The sequence below is a fragment of the Podarcis raffonei genome, chromosome 7, assembly GCF_027172205.1.
Source record: "Podarcis raffonei isolate rPodRaf1 chromosome 7, rPodRaf1.pri, whole genome shotgun sequence".
NCBI classification, from domain to species: domain Eukaryota; kingdom Metazoa; phylum Chordata; class Lepidosauria; order Squamata; family Lacertidae; genus Podarcis; species Podarcis raffonei.
The window spans coordinates 47,330,474-47,343,235 of NC_070608.1; the positions used below are offsets into that span (position 1 = coordinate 47,330,474).

Here is a 12,762-nt window from a genome sequence, read left to right on the forward strand (position 1 = left end):
GCCTCCCCAAACCCCTGGAACACCAAGAGCCCTCCAAATAAGGCACGGGGGGGGGGGGGGCTGCTAGGAACAATTAAGTGTAGCCAGGTAGCAGTGCAGAGAGCGGTAAGATAAGAACATTCAGAGTAAACTGGGTTCAAGACTGCCTCTGTCTATCACAGCCACACTTCTTCCCCAGGTGCCCAGGTGCAAAAGAGGGATAAATTGTGAAATTATTTGCACATCCGGGAGAATGTTCAACTGATCTTACTGCCAGATTAATATGTATAGACTTGAACTATTAAGCAGCAGCTCCTACTTGGGATCAAGTCCCGCAGAAGTACGTGGGACATAAATCTGAGCAAATGTGGATGGGGCGGAGGGTAATATAAATCAGCATAATAGGTTTCTGGCATGCTGTTATGGCCGTCATGATATGTGATGTGTCACACATTCTCCACACAGGAACAACAACAATTTCTTAATCTATTTCTCTGGTAAATCTCTAGAGTCCACAAAAAGTTCATTTGTACTGTCCTACCCTCTGTGTGTGTGTGTGTGTGTGTGTGTCGTGTGTGTGTGTGTGTGTGTGTTTACGTGTTGAGAATTCTGCATTTGTGACAGATTTCATTGTGCATTACATACTAGATTATATACTGGATAGGATTATAAAATGTGGACTGTATATACTGTATTTGCATCTGTACTGATTTTTCTGTGCATGTATTGTTAATTATTATTATTATTATTAATAGATATACAGTCCTATACCCGGAGGTCTCAGGATGGGTCACAGAATAAAATCAGAATATAAAACCACAAAATACATAACCAAATAAAAACAAAAACACAATAACCCAATAACTCCTTCATAACTACTTTATGAATGCCATACACTATGTTCTCATGAAGATTTATTGTGTGAAATCATGGGGAGCCTTATGCATTTGTGGAGACCCTGGTTTGTGGTGTTTGGGGACACTGAAGGGGGTTGCAGGCACCTCCAATTCTGGAAAGGTTTAGCATTACTGTACTGAATTGTGTTTTCCGTGGAGTACAGGGCAAATGTAAACATTGTAACTGGAGGCACATCCCATGGTAATTCAAGTGGTAAATTTATGGCAAACTGCCAGCTGCTTAAGCAGCTTCTTCTGAAGTTACAAAGTATACTGTATTGCCACATTGCTCTTTGTTTTAGAGCATGGGGTTGTGAAACTTCAAATCTTTGTGCAGTCCTCTCAAAAGGCAATTTTCAAACGGAAAGGTATCACCTAATCTGTTTTGTGTCTTTTACTTCCTCCTAAAACAAGTAATACTCACTGACCTGCTAGATAACCTTCCAACTGAGCTAACACAGCTGCGTCAACAGATAAGGACATAAAAGAACCCTGCTGGATCAGAACAAAGAGCCATCTAGTCCAGCATCCCGTTCTCCCAGTGCCAACCAGATGTCTATGGGATGCCCAAAAACAGGAGCTGAGAGTGACACCACTCTCCCAATTTGTGATTCCCAGCAACTGGTACTTAGAAGTGGTGGCATTCATGATGCAAGGCCCTTTCCACCTGGCCCAGGGGGTGGGGCCCACACTCACCCAGCCCTCACTCACCCAGCCCTACTATGTTAAATATGTATTCTGTAGTTGACCTACTTTGTATTTTTTTTAAAAAAAAACTTTAAGATAATATTTTAGCTTTCTGTTATGTTGCTTTGACTGTATACTCTATATTTGACTTTCTTCAGATTGTTTTATTTATGGTATGTTTTATTGATTTAACCTGCTGTAAACCGCTTTGAGATTTTTCTTAAAAAGATAAAGCGGTATAGAAATTAAATAAATAAATAAAAACGATGTGTGCTGAAAATAAAAAAAAATGATGTCATCTTAAAAGGGGGGGAAAACCACTTGAAACCAGGCAAATATTCAGAGATGCAATTTTAAACTGGTAGCACAAGATATGTGACAGCAACTCCTGCTTGTGGTTGTGAAATTTTACCTGCATTGCTTGATTTCACAGTGTCATCAGTGCCAGAAATAATTTGGGAGAGTTTCCAGATGTTCAGCAACATCTGGGTCTTGGATTAATGAGCCGTTCCTGGAGCTCTCCACCATCACCTTCCCTTCCCAAACCTACTTGTATGAACAATCTGGAGATTCCCAGAATTGCAGTCAAAGGAATTACATTCCTCATGGTTCCTGGCAGCCCTGGATATGCATGCAGCACATGCCTGAAACAGTATCTATGGCTGAAATGGGTGGCATGAAAGGGATAATTTTGCAACAGGCCTGGTGCCTGGAGGAGATTGGACATAATTTCTGTCATCATGCTTTTAGAATAGGCTGCTGCCTGGGATTTCTGTTGAAGCCAGTGGGAAACCTCTGGTTCAGTGCAGATCAACAGTGCCTCCTAGAGTGTCAGGAATTGTGCACCCTGCACAGTGCAGCCTTAATTGACAGCTATTCATTGTTTTGCTTCTGAATAAACATCAGCAAGTTAGTCCCTTTCTCCCAAAGGCTTGTTGGCTAGCTCTTTCGTCATGTAAGTGCAGAGTCATTACCAGGGGTTGGCAAGGTTTACTGCGCCTTGGCTGGTTCACTACAGTGGAGATCCCTCTGTGGGCCACATCAGATGCGCACATGAGCGCCCGCAATTTCCGGCACCCGCATCTGTGCAGATGCGATTTCCGGTGTCATGGAAGCAAGTCCCTGCGCCGTGCCGGTTTAGCGCAGTGTGTGGGGACTCGCTGAGTGGGCGGCTTGCTTCGGGGGTGGCTCGTGGGCTGGTTAAACAACCCCCGTGAGCCGCTTGTTGCCCATGGGCCTTAGGTTGCCAACCCCTGGTCATTACAAAGGTGGAACTGGCCCTTAAGTAATTTTCTAACTGGATAACAAGCTGGCTAGCATCAGAAATGAAAAGCTTCTCTCCTCAGTAGTACGTACAACAATGCATCTTCACAAAGGAGTAGATTTTTGCAAGATGGTTTCCATTAAAATGTGAGGATTCACTCTAGATCAGACATGTCCAAAGTCTGGCCCAGGGGTCTAATCCGACCCCTGTGGCAGTTTATTTTCTGGGGTAAAATCCTTAAATAATGTCAACAACTACTATGGGAGATAATCCTAAAAATAGGTCAACAACTCTGGGTGAAAAAAAATCTATCCAAAAGCTCAACAACTTCAATCCTAAAAAAAGGTCAGCAACTCTGGTTGGCCCTCATGCATGTTCACTTTATCAAATCTGGCCCTCTTTGAAAAAAGTTTGGACACCCCTGCTCTAGATGGTGCCAATGGATTGATACATAATCAGAAATCTGCTTTATCTGAGGATATCATGGACTGGCTGGATGCAGAGGAGTGGTGGAAGCACCAGCTGGGGAGCCCCCAAGGGAAGAAGGCTCAGAGCCAGGGGATTGGTGGTGGGGTGCTAATGAATGATAAGACGGAGAAGAGGGAACAGACTGGGAGAAGGAGGTGTTCAAAGCTGAAGAGGTAACAGGGTTTAGTGAGCAGGAAGAGGCTGTGGCAGAGGGCAGTTCGGAATCAGAGGCAGAAGCAGAGGCTGGAGAGGAGGGGGGCCAAGAGGCAGAGATCGGGCAGGCTGCTGAAGAAGCCAGGGATTTTTTCCTCCTGCTGTGACCAGCTCCCTTTTCTCCTGGTCTTTCAGAACCCGTAGAGGTATGAAGAGGTAAGAGCAGAGACAGGAAAGATTAAGCAGCCTCAGGTTGCTTGGGAAGAAACTGGGAGGGTGAGCCTTAGTGGGAAGGCGGGGATCTTCAGTCCTTGCGACTGCCTCATTGGCATAAGATCTACTGGGAAGAGTTGCTGTGCTCACTAGGCCTGAGCTGTTTTGTTTCTTTGAATAAAGAGTTAACTTCATTGGTGAGGAGTTACTGCTGACCTGCTCCTGACACCTGTCCTGACAGATTCTCTCTTCTGCAAGAAACTGTGCCACATTCTCTGCTCATGCAGGTAACACGCAAGGAGATAAATTAGGGTGATTTTTTTTATTTCAGTCGGAAGTCTCTCTGTGCGATTGTTGCCTTCCTTTTCTCCTCCTTTTCCCACTGGTTTGCCAAACAAAGATTATTTTGTATTTGGACATTTGGCTTCATTTGGTTAAAAATGTTTTTTCTAATACTAAAACTCTCCCCATCTGCTAAGGCTGTGTGGTTACACTACACCCATGTGTTATCAAAATATTTCACAAGGTTTTGTTAAGTACTGTGCCCTCTGGTAAAATAAATCCAAAGCTTCTCTCTTTGTTTAGAGTTGAGCTGAAGGGAGGAGCCCTTTGTAGTAGGGCTCAGAAGCTTCCCAAGCAGCTGAACAGCTTAGACTGCGGTAGGTACATAGTTCATCCTGTCTGGTGGGAGCCCACTGCAGTTCTTCTGCTGGGGAACTTTTATACAAAAAAGGGGTATGCCAGTAACACCCTTCCCCTGCCAGATGCATCACAGAACCCTAGGAGAAAGGCAGAAACTAGATGTCCACATTCACACCACTGTAGTGATAGTGGGAAGGAAGGAGAAGTGGGCCACCATATTTTCCACATTGTATTACAGTTCTACTTGGGCCACATTTACACCATACATTTAAAGCACTATGGTACCACTTTCAACAGTTGTGATTTCCCCCAGTGAATTCTGGGAGCTGTGATTTCTTAGGGGTGCTGAGAGTTGTTAGGAGACCCCTATTCCCTTCTCAGAGCTACAATTCCCAAAATTCTCTGGGGAAAGGAGTTAACTGTTAAACCACTGTGGAAATTGTAGCTGTGGAAGGGAAAGAGGGAACTCTTAACAACTCTCAGCACTCTTAATAAACTACAGCTCCCAGAATACTTTGGGGGAAGCCATGACTGTGGTATCATGGTGTTGTTACCAGAAAAATCCGAGGGCTCCCTTGGACAAAAAGTAAAGACACCAGGCAGAGTAACTTGGAGCAAATCAGCAGCCTGTAGCTTGGCCTTTATTGAACTGTTGCAAACAGGGTGTTCCCCTCACTTGCAGGAGAGAGGAAAGACCCAGAAAAATGGTGTGCAAGACCTTATAAAAACTTTTGAAATTCCCATCCTCTAGGTCAAGCCCACCCCCAGAAACATCATGCATACATTACAGAAAGGAGGGGTTGAGGGAGGAGTTGCGGTGGTAACCTGAGTGTCCTGTCACCTGGCTGGTTCCCTTCTCCCCCTCCCCATGAGTCATTTTCAGAAGACAAAAGGTAGTCGCAGTTTCCTGCCCCCTGAGGGAAGATCTGATCATTGTCCTTTGTTCCAGTCCATGCTGAATCCACTCCCATATGGAAGTTCTTTGTGATCTTGATTGTCTTCTGTCTAGGACCATCAGGGTTGGCATAGCAACTGGGCAGGGCTCCTGTGGATGTGCTGGGATGATGAAGAGATTATGGCTGGCCTGTATCAAACCTTCCCCATTTTGTAGTCCTTCCTTCATGGAGTAAAATAAAAGTGGAACAGTGCAAATCCGATGTATGGTTGATTTTCTATGAATTTATAACAGAAGCGTAGCGTATGTAGTGTGTGAGTGTGAGTGTGTGTGAAGTTTGTACAAACTGAATGATGGGGGGGGGGGTTCCTGCTACAGTGTATGCCATGAAGGTGGCCTTGGTGAGAACAAGTCATCCACTTCGCCATGGAGGAGAGGGGACAGCTTCAGGTTTGAGCAGCTAGCTTGCTTATTGTGTATGGGTGCCCACATAAGTTAAGATTTCTCTCTTACCCACACAGGCAAACTAAGGTTGAGGATAAGGATGTACTTAAAAGAAAGAAAAAAGGTAAAGTAACAAAAATATACATAAGTCTCCCCCATTCAAAAAAAAAAAAAGTTAGTAGTAGCTATATGGAACTAATCTGATCCTGCTCTTCCCCACCAGAAGACGGATGGTCAAATACTGGCAAGCCACTCATTTTTGGAAGTGATATATTACAAGTTGGTTGGACCTGCTGCCAAAAAGTCTCATGACACCAGAGAACTGATTACCTCTGCTTGCAGAACCTCTCCATAATCACTTAGGTGAATGCAGTGTGCAAAGAGACAATCTCTGAATTGTCTCTGCAATCCATACATGTCCACACAAATAATATAATATTTTTCTCCACAGGAAGCACATACTGTGCAGTTTATACACACTAGGATTTGAGGACAAAAACATTGATCACTGAAAATAATCAAACTTTAAAGAATTCACTGGCAGGGGCATCTGCCAATGTTTACATCTCTCATAGTGAATATATCTGGCAGCCTAACTCAGTTTTACATGTATTATAATTGTACAGATGGGATTATTCCCAGTCACCCTTTGAGGTTACTGACAACTTCTAATCTACATGACAACTTCTAATCAAACCATTCCAGGAAATCAAAGAAACAACTCATACCCTTGAAGCTTGATCTGGCAAATTTCTGCCAAATAGTTTATCTTTGTCAAGCCACAGCCAGTCCTCAACTGTGCAGCAAAATAGGCAGATGTGGTTAAGGCACATTTGTGTGTGGAGTTTATAATAAAAAGCAAGGGTCTAGCAAGAATTTTAAAACCCATTTTTATTCAAGTCTGCCTGAATGTAAATCAATTCCTGTTATCACACACGTTTTCATGAAAACAGACTAAACAAAACCCATCAAATGTTGTATTTTATATTGGGAGTGGAGTAGAAACAGCCATGCTATTTGCAACCTTTTCTCTCTTCTCCCTGAGGACATGCAGGACATAGCTGCATATTCTACACATGGCTTTTAGCTGTCACCAGTCTTGCTCCTTCCAGAGTACTGTATTGTAATGTTCAGGACATCCAGCACACGGTCAACTTCTTTTGGAAGAGGGAGATTACTAGAAACCCATGCTGAATTCTGAAATAAGAGGAAGTTTTTTGGGACTTGCAGAATTACTCATGAAGATTGGTTATAATCCGATAAAGTGCTAAGCTAAAAGCACACAGTTATTTTAAGTTTTCCATTAACTTCAATAGAAGTTACACACAGCCAGCTTTCTGTGGACTGCATTCCTGACTAGTTGGTGTGATAAATACTCCATAGTAATATGTGGCATTATATAGCACTCTTCGGGTGTTCAGAGCACTTCATGTACATAATCTCAGTTTATTCTCATGGTAAAATGGGCAAGTAATTAATATTACCCCTGTGTTATGGCTGGGATGGCTGAGCCTGAGAACCAGGGCCTGCCTAAGGCAGTGGTAAAATTTATGCAGCAATGTCTGGATTTATAGCTTGTCCTCTTTCCTAGAAGGACTGTAGCTCTGGGGTAGTTTACATGCTTGCATGCAAAATGCCACAGGTTCAATTCCTAGCACCTTCAGGTAGAGGTTGGAAAGACTGTGGTGAGCTGTTGCAAGTCATTGTAGTAGGCCAGGGGTGGGAAACCTATGTTTCTCCAGATGTTTTGGACTTCCAAATACCATCAGTCCCAGCCAGCATGATCAATGATGTGGAGGGTCACAGGTTTTCCCTTTCCTTGTGTAGACAATTCAGAGATAAAAGGCCTAATGGGCTGGACTTGTAATAAGGCAGTATCCTAGATTCACCCTACAAACAGCAGCTCTTAGCAGGAGACTGGATTAGCCATATGATGTGCAGAAATGAAATGTAACCAAAACAGCCTAGAAACAGCCCTACATTCCAACCAACAACTTTTCCTTCTGAGAACACTGTTTATAAATATTGTGACTGTGACATATAGAGGAATCAAAATCAATCCATATACCAAATAATTCTGTGACAAAGACCGACCACAAAAACTGCTGCAACAGCAGAATCCTTTAGAAATATGGGGATTGCATTAAAGAGAACACTTTGAAGAGCGGAGCACCAAGTACCAGCAGAAGGAAGATGCAGAGACAATTTAATAGCTGCCATGGGAAGGAAAGGGAACCAGCTGGCTGCTGTCAGGGGAGGAAGGGGAAAAGGGGAATAGAGATGCTGACAAGCTACTGGGCAGCTGCTCTTCCAATTGCACCATAAGCCAAGCAAAGAGCCTTTGATCTACTGACCAAGCCTGGGCTTGCAGCCAGGAGTCATATCCTTTCCACAGTAGTTGAAGCCAGTTTCCCCTCACCAGATCTTCTCCTGCTAGCTGATCACAGGACAGACCTTTAATGAAAGTTTCCCAGTCACTGAAGAAATAAGATCCCACAGCCTTCCTATGCCTAAGCATTTATTTTCTCAGATGAAAAAGTGCAACATGCTGCTCTGCTTTCCCATCTTGAAAGGAGCTGAACAAAGAAGACTACCCTGAAGTATGTGGATTATAAACTGGTGACTTCATACACAGATGCTGTATGTACAGTTGCAATACCATGACTGGATAAACAGCCCAGCTGAAAGCAGCAGACGTTACGTTACGTGGAAGGAGACTGATACTTGCAGATAAATCTTGGCTGGTGTTGTAACTGGATTTGACTCCCAATTCCAGCCAGAAATTCACTTTATAATGAGATTACTAAAATCTTATAAATAACAGCATTTCTCTACAGAGAACAAAGTCAGAGAAATTTTATTAAACACATAATGTGGCTATGGTAATCTCAGTGAAACAATATGGGCCACATTCTGAACTGTATTTCTGAATGGCACTGCCCAGGAAAAGAAAGGGGTCAAGGTGCATGAACACTATTGTGGACCACTTCAAAGTTCACAGAACATTCAGAGACCAGCCCTGGTGTTATTGTGTTAGGAAAAATAGAAGCACAGAATAATAAAAATGCTGTGAGCAGCTGTAAATCGCTCATTAGGTTTAGGAAAGAAGGCCAGCACAGTAAATCTACACTTTAAGGTTATTCCTTCTTATTTTCTTTATTTTTAAAAAATCTATTTCTTGCCCTGAGAATTTTGTTGGGCTGGTGGGTGGGTGCGTTCGAGATCTCTCACAGAATTCTTAAAGCCATATCAAACCACTCCTAGAATTCTTAGGAGGGAAACCATGAAAGTTAAACTAAGATAAAATGAGATTTACATGGGCAGTAGAGATTTGGCCCAATAATGCTTTATTTCAATTCACAGTTACTGCTCCTTATAGTAATGTGGGCGCGGGTGACACTATGTGCATTATAGTCATACCTCATGTTACGTTTGTTTCATGATACGTTTTTTCAGGTTGCATCCCGTGGCGACCCAGAAGTAGCAGAAAGGGTTACTTCTGGGTTTCGCTGCTTGCGCAGGCGCAGAAGTGCTAAATCGCACTTCGTGCATGCACATAAGCACCAAATCGTGCCGTGCACCTGCTCAGATATGGAGCTTCAGGTTGCAGGCTTTTCATGTTGCAAATGGGCCTCCAGAATGGATCCTGTTCACAACCAGAGGTACCACTGTACTACTGATGTTGGCACAGAGGTGGGGAACTTCCTCATTTGGTCCATGAGGCCATTTTCTTCAAACCAAGCCCACCTTGCCCCAAAGCCTGACTGCATGTGTGACATCAGTTGTGGAGCAGGTAGAAGCACATCTAGATCCTGCTGCGAGAAAGCAGAATTGAACTCCCCCTGTATCAGCTGATGGGTAAGGAGTTCAGTGCTGCTTGTTTTGGGTGCCTGGATGAATTCTTCACAGGAAACTTGCTGCCATAACCGAACCCTGTAGAAAGTAGGACTGAATTCACTGAGCATCAGCGGATGTGCAGGTAGTTGACTCTTGCTTAGTTACCACATTTTACTGCACACAGAATTCAGTGCCAGGCATAAAATGTAGATCAAAAAGTGGGAAATGGACAGTCACACACCTTAGAAGGAACTCCAGCACTTATCCTCCCAATTGACCAATTCAGAAAATACAAGCCACCCCTATGTGGGGGGATTCAGAAAAGCCGAATCTTTTCAGTACCCAGAATTTAAAGCTGAAGAGCACTACTTGTGTCATTTTGCTATTTTGGACTTTCAAAAGAAAAAAAGCAGGTTTCCAGGTAAAAGCAAACCACATCACACAGGACATGCCACCGTGTCAGTTCAAAGAGCTCAGTCAGCTCAGTTTTTCATCATGTCTCTTGGAGGTCAGGCAAGGCACTGCAACTCCAAAAATAAACACATCTGTATTCCAAAGGCTTTGGGCTTGTTTTGTTTCTTCCCTCTAAAACAATCTTCTGCTTATAACATTATTTATTTATTTTTTAAATCAAGTACAGACTTGGCATAGTGTAGGATTGAACATGATTCATACAGTAAGTACTTTCTTGAGAGTGGGTGTTCTGTGTGAATTATATGTTATGTGCAAACTTCACTTTACACTGCACTGCTGTCTTGGTGCAACAGATAATTATTCAAAGTTATTCATGAGTTCCGTGAAATTTTTATCCACGTTCCCTTGCCCCCTGCACTTTATACTGACCCATAGTTTCCTGAAACCTTGGACCCAGTAAGCAGTGGCGTAGCGTGAGGGGGGCCAGGGGTGCCGGCCGCACCGGGCGCAAAATCTGGGGGGGCGCGACTCGGGGAGCATCCCCAACAAGTGCGATTCCCAGCAGCTGGCACGACGCCATTTGGATTTTAAACGCGCGAGCCTCCCAGAGTGAAGGCAGCAGAACAAACGCGTCTTCCAAGAAACCTCTCGCCGTTTCCCCTTTTTTAAAGGAGGAGCGGCGAGCCTGGTCCTTCTCACGTGGAAGGGCAGTGAGGCGCCCTTGGCGTGCCTCTCGGGCAAAACGCCCAGGCGGTTGTTGAGGGAAACCGCGGGTGCGGGGGCCGCCTCCTCCTCCTCGCCCACGCCGCGCGGGAGTCCCCTCGGCTGAGGACCGTGGCGCCTGGGAGCGCCGAGTCTCTCTGCCCAGGCGCTTTGCCTGCCGGCCCCCATTGGGTGGGTTCTTTTTGTGTCGCAGGGTTGTCCCCTGTGCAAACAACAGGTTGAATATTGTAGGTGCGGGTTATTAAAATGTCGCGGGGACAATGGCAGTCTGTGTCCCATTCGCCACGCTCGGCTTCCTCTTTGGAAAAGGGCGCGCAACATGGGACGCGGGCTTGGCTTCCAGCGTGAGGGAGTCTGCATAGCAGCAGCGCCTGCCCTGTCGCCCTGGAAATCTCGCCGCGCGGATGGAGACGCAGGGCGATGCGGTCGAGGCGGAGGGGTATAGGATGGATATTAATAATAATATAGACACCTGAAAGGTTGGAGACGCCAAGGGCTTGCGAGCCGCATGGAGACAGTGGCGACGAGCCCTGATAATAAGAGCTGTGTAGGCTTGCCACGTCGCCACCCATTCATAATTTTTTTTATGGATGGTTTACCTTTGGGAAATCTTTTCCCATAGTAAAAGGAGAACACATATCCCGGACCTGGAGTTTGCCAATCCCCTCCCTTAAGAATGTACGTCTGACAAATATATGTCAGACAATTTTTCCATCTGTGCAAAGATAGGACTGGGTCCAACTCTGCACTTTCCTCTGGAAGTACGACCCCCATGGAGCACAGTGGGGCTAAGCAGGCATGTTTTAGGTTAGGATAAAGCTGTGAGGTAAAAGTGCTGCAACAGCAGCAAACATACTTTAACTTAAAAAAATAAAGGTTAATGAGAATTTGTTTTGTAGGAATATAATGCCTAGTAAATGTGAACACCACTTTTGATTCTTTTTAAAAAGACATTTAAACCCATCTTTCTGCTTTAAAAAAAAGCCCTCCAGAGAGTAAAGGATTGCAACAGCAGGGCACTGGTAAGCTTTCAACATGTCCTATTTATGAATGAGAATAATAATAATAACAACAACAACACTTGATTTATAACAGCTTCAACAAATCCCTTGAGGTTCTGCTTTGCTTCCTCCCCCAGTGGCGTAGCGTGGGGGGTGCAGGAGGGGCCGGCCGCACCGGGTGCAACATCTGGGGGTTAGGGTTAGGGGGCGCAAATCCACGGGTTAGGGGGCGCAAATCCATGGGTTAGGGGGCGCAAATTACTTGCCTTGCCCCGGGTGCTGACAACCCACGCTACGCCACTGCCAGTAAGTGTTAAAATATAAGCTAGGCAAGTTTCCTGCTGAGGTGATGTGCCATTAGGAGAACAAATAAAGACTCAGAAGACTGTTATAACTTGTGTACCTTTTTTCAGGTACACTTATTGAAGTAAAGAGACAGAATTCCCTACCACTCTGAACCAAATGAAGTTACTGAAACATCTTCAAAAGCAACCCCATGAAGATTATTTATTGGAGAGGTCAAGCCTGCTGGATTTATTATCGTCGTGAGTTTTATAGGAGGCATTGTATTGTGGCTCGAAATTGTATCTCATCTGTTACTGCATAAGCTTTGCCTATAAAGATGATCTATACTAATTTTTCAAACGAACAGATAAGTAGCTAACAGAAACTGTAAGAATCCTATGTTTTAAATCAGGGGTGGCCAACTCTTAAGAGACTGTGATCTACTCATAGAGTTAAAAACTGGCACTGGGGGTCAAAGTTGTTCAGCTTTTTTAAGGAAATAAAGCCCTATTTTTTGTGGTTCAGGTCAAAGTTGTTGAGCTTCTTTGGGGGGAGTCAGTGATCTACCAGTGATCTATCACAGATGTCCAGTGATCTACTGGTAGATCTACCTGTTGGATGTGCCTGTTTTAAATGAAAGGAAACAAATTTAAAGGAATATTGAAACTGTAAAACACTCTGGAAGTCCATTCAGTTTATAAGCAGGCGCACATTTAATTATTTTTAAAAACCATATAGAGGTGTTACTTTTTCTACCAAGGAACTTAAATTCCTTGATCAGAAAAGGCAGACTTCGTAATGTCTGAACAGACAGACCTGTGTCTTTTTTACACATGTGAAGCCTAAACAAAAATGATCTAA

The 12,762-nt window shown here is 44.1% G+C and overlaps 1 protein-coding gene and 1 long non-coding RNA gene across 11 annotated transcripts in view; one reads left to right on the forward strand and one right to left on the reverse strand.

Annotated features, from left to right (window-relative positions):
• Positions 1–12,309, forward strand: part of LOC128417589 (uncharacterized) — a 50,362-nt gene extending 38,053 nt beyond the window's left edge. Inside the window, exon 3 of the long non-coding RNA XR_008331496.1 lies at positions 12,030–12,309. This is a non-coding gene — a long non-coding RNA (uncharacterized LOC128417589). The remainder of the gene's footprint in view (positions 1–12,029) is intronic.
• Positions 1–12,762, reverse strand: part of DLGAP1 (DLG associated protein 1) — a 300,538-nt gene that overhangs the window by 35,122 nt on the left and 252,654 nt on the right. The window lies entirely within an intron of this gene.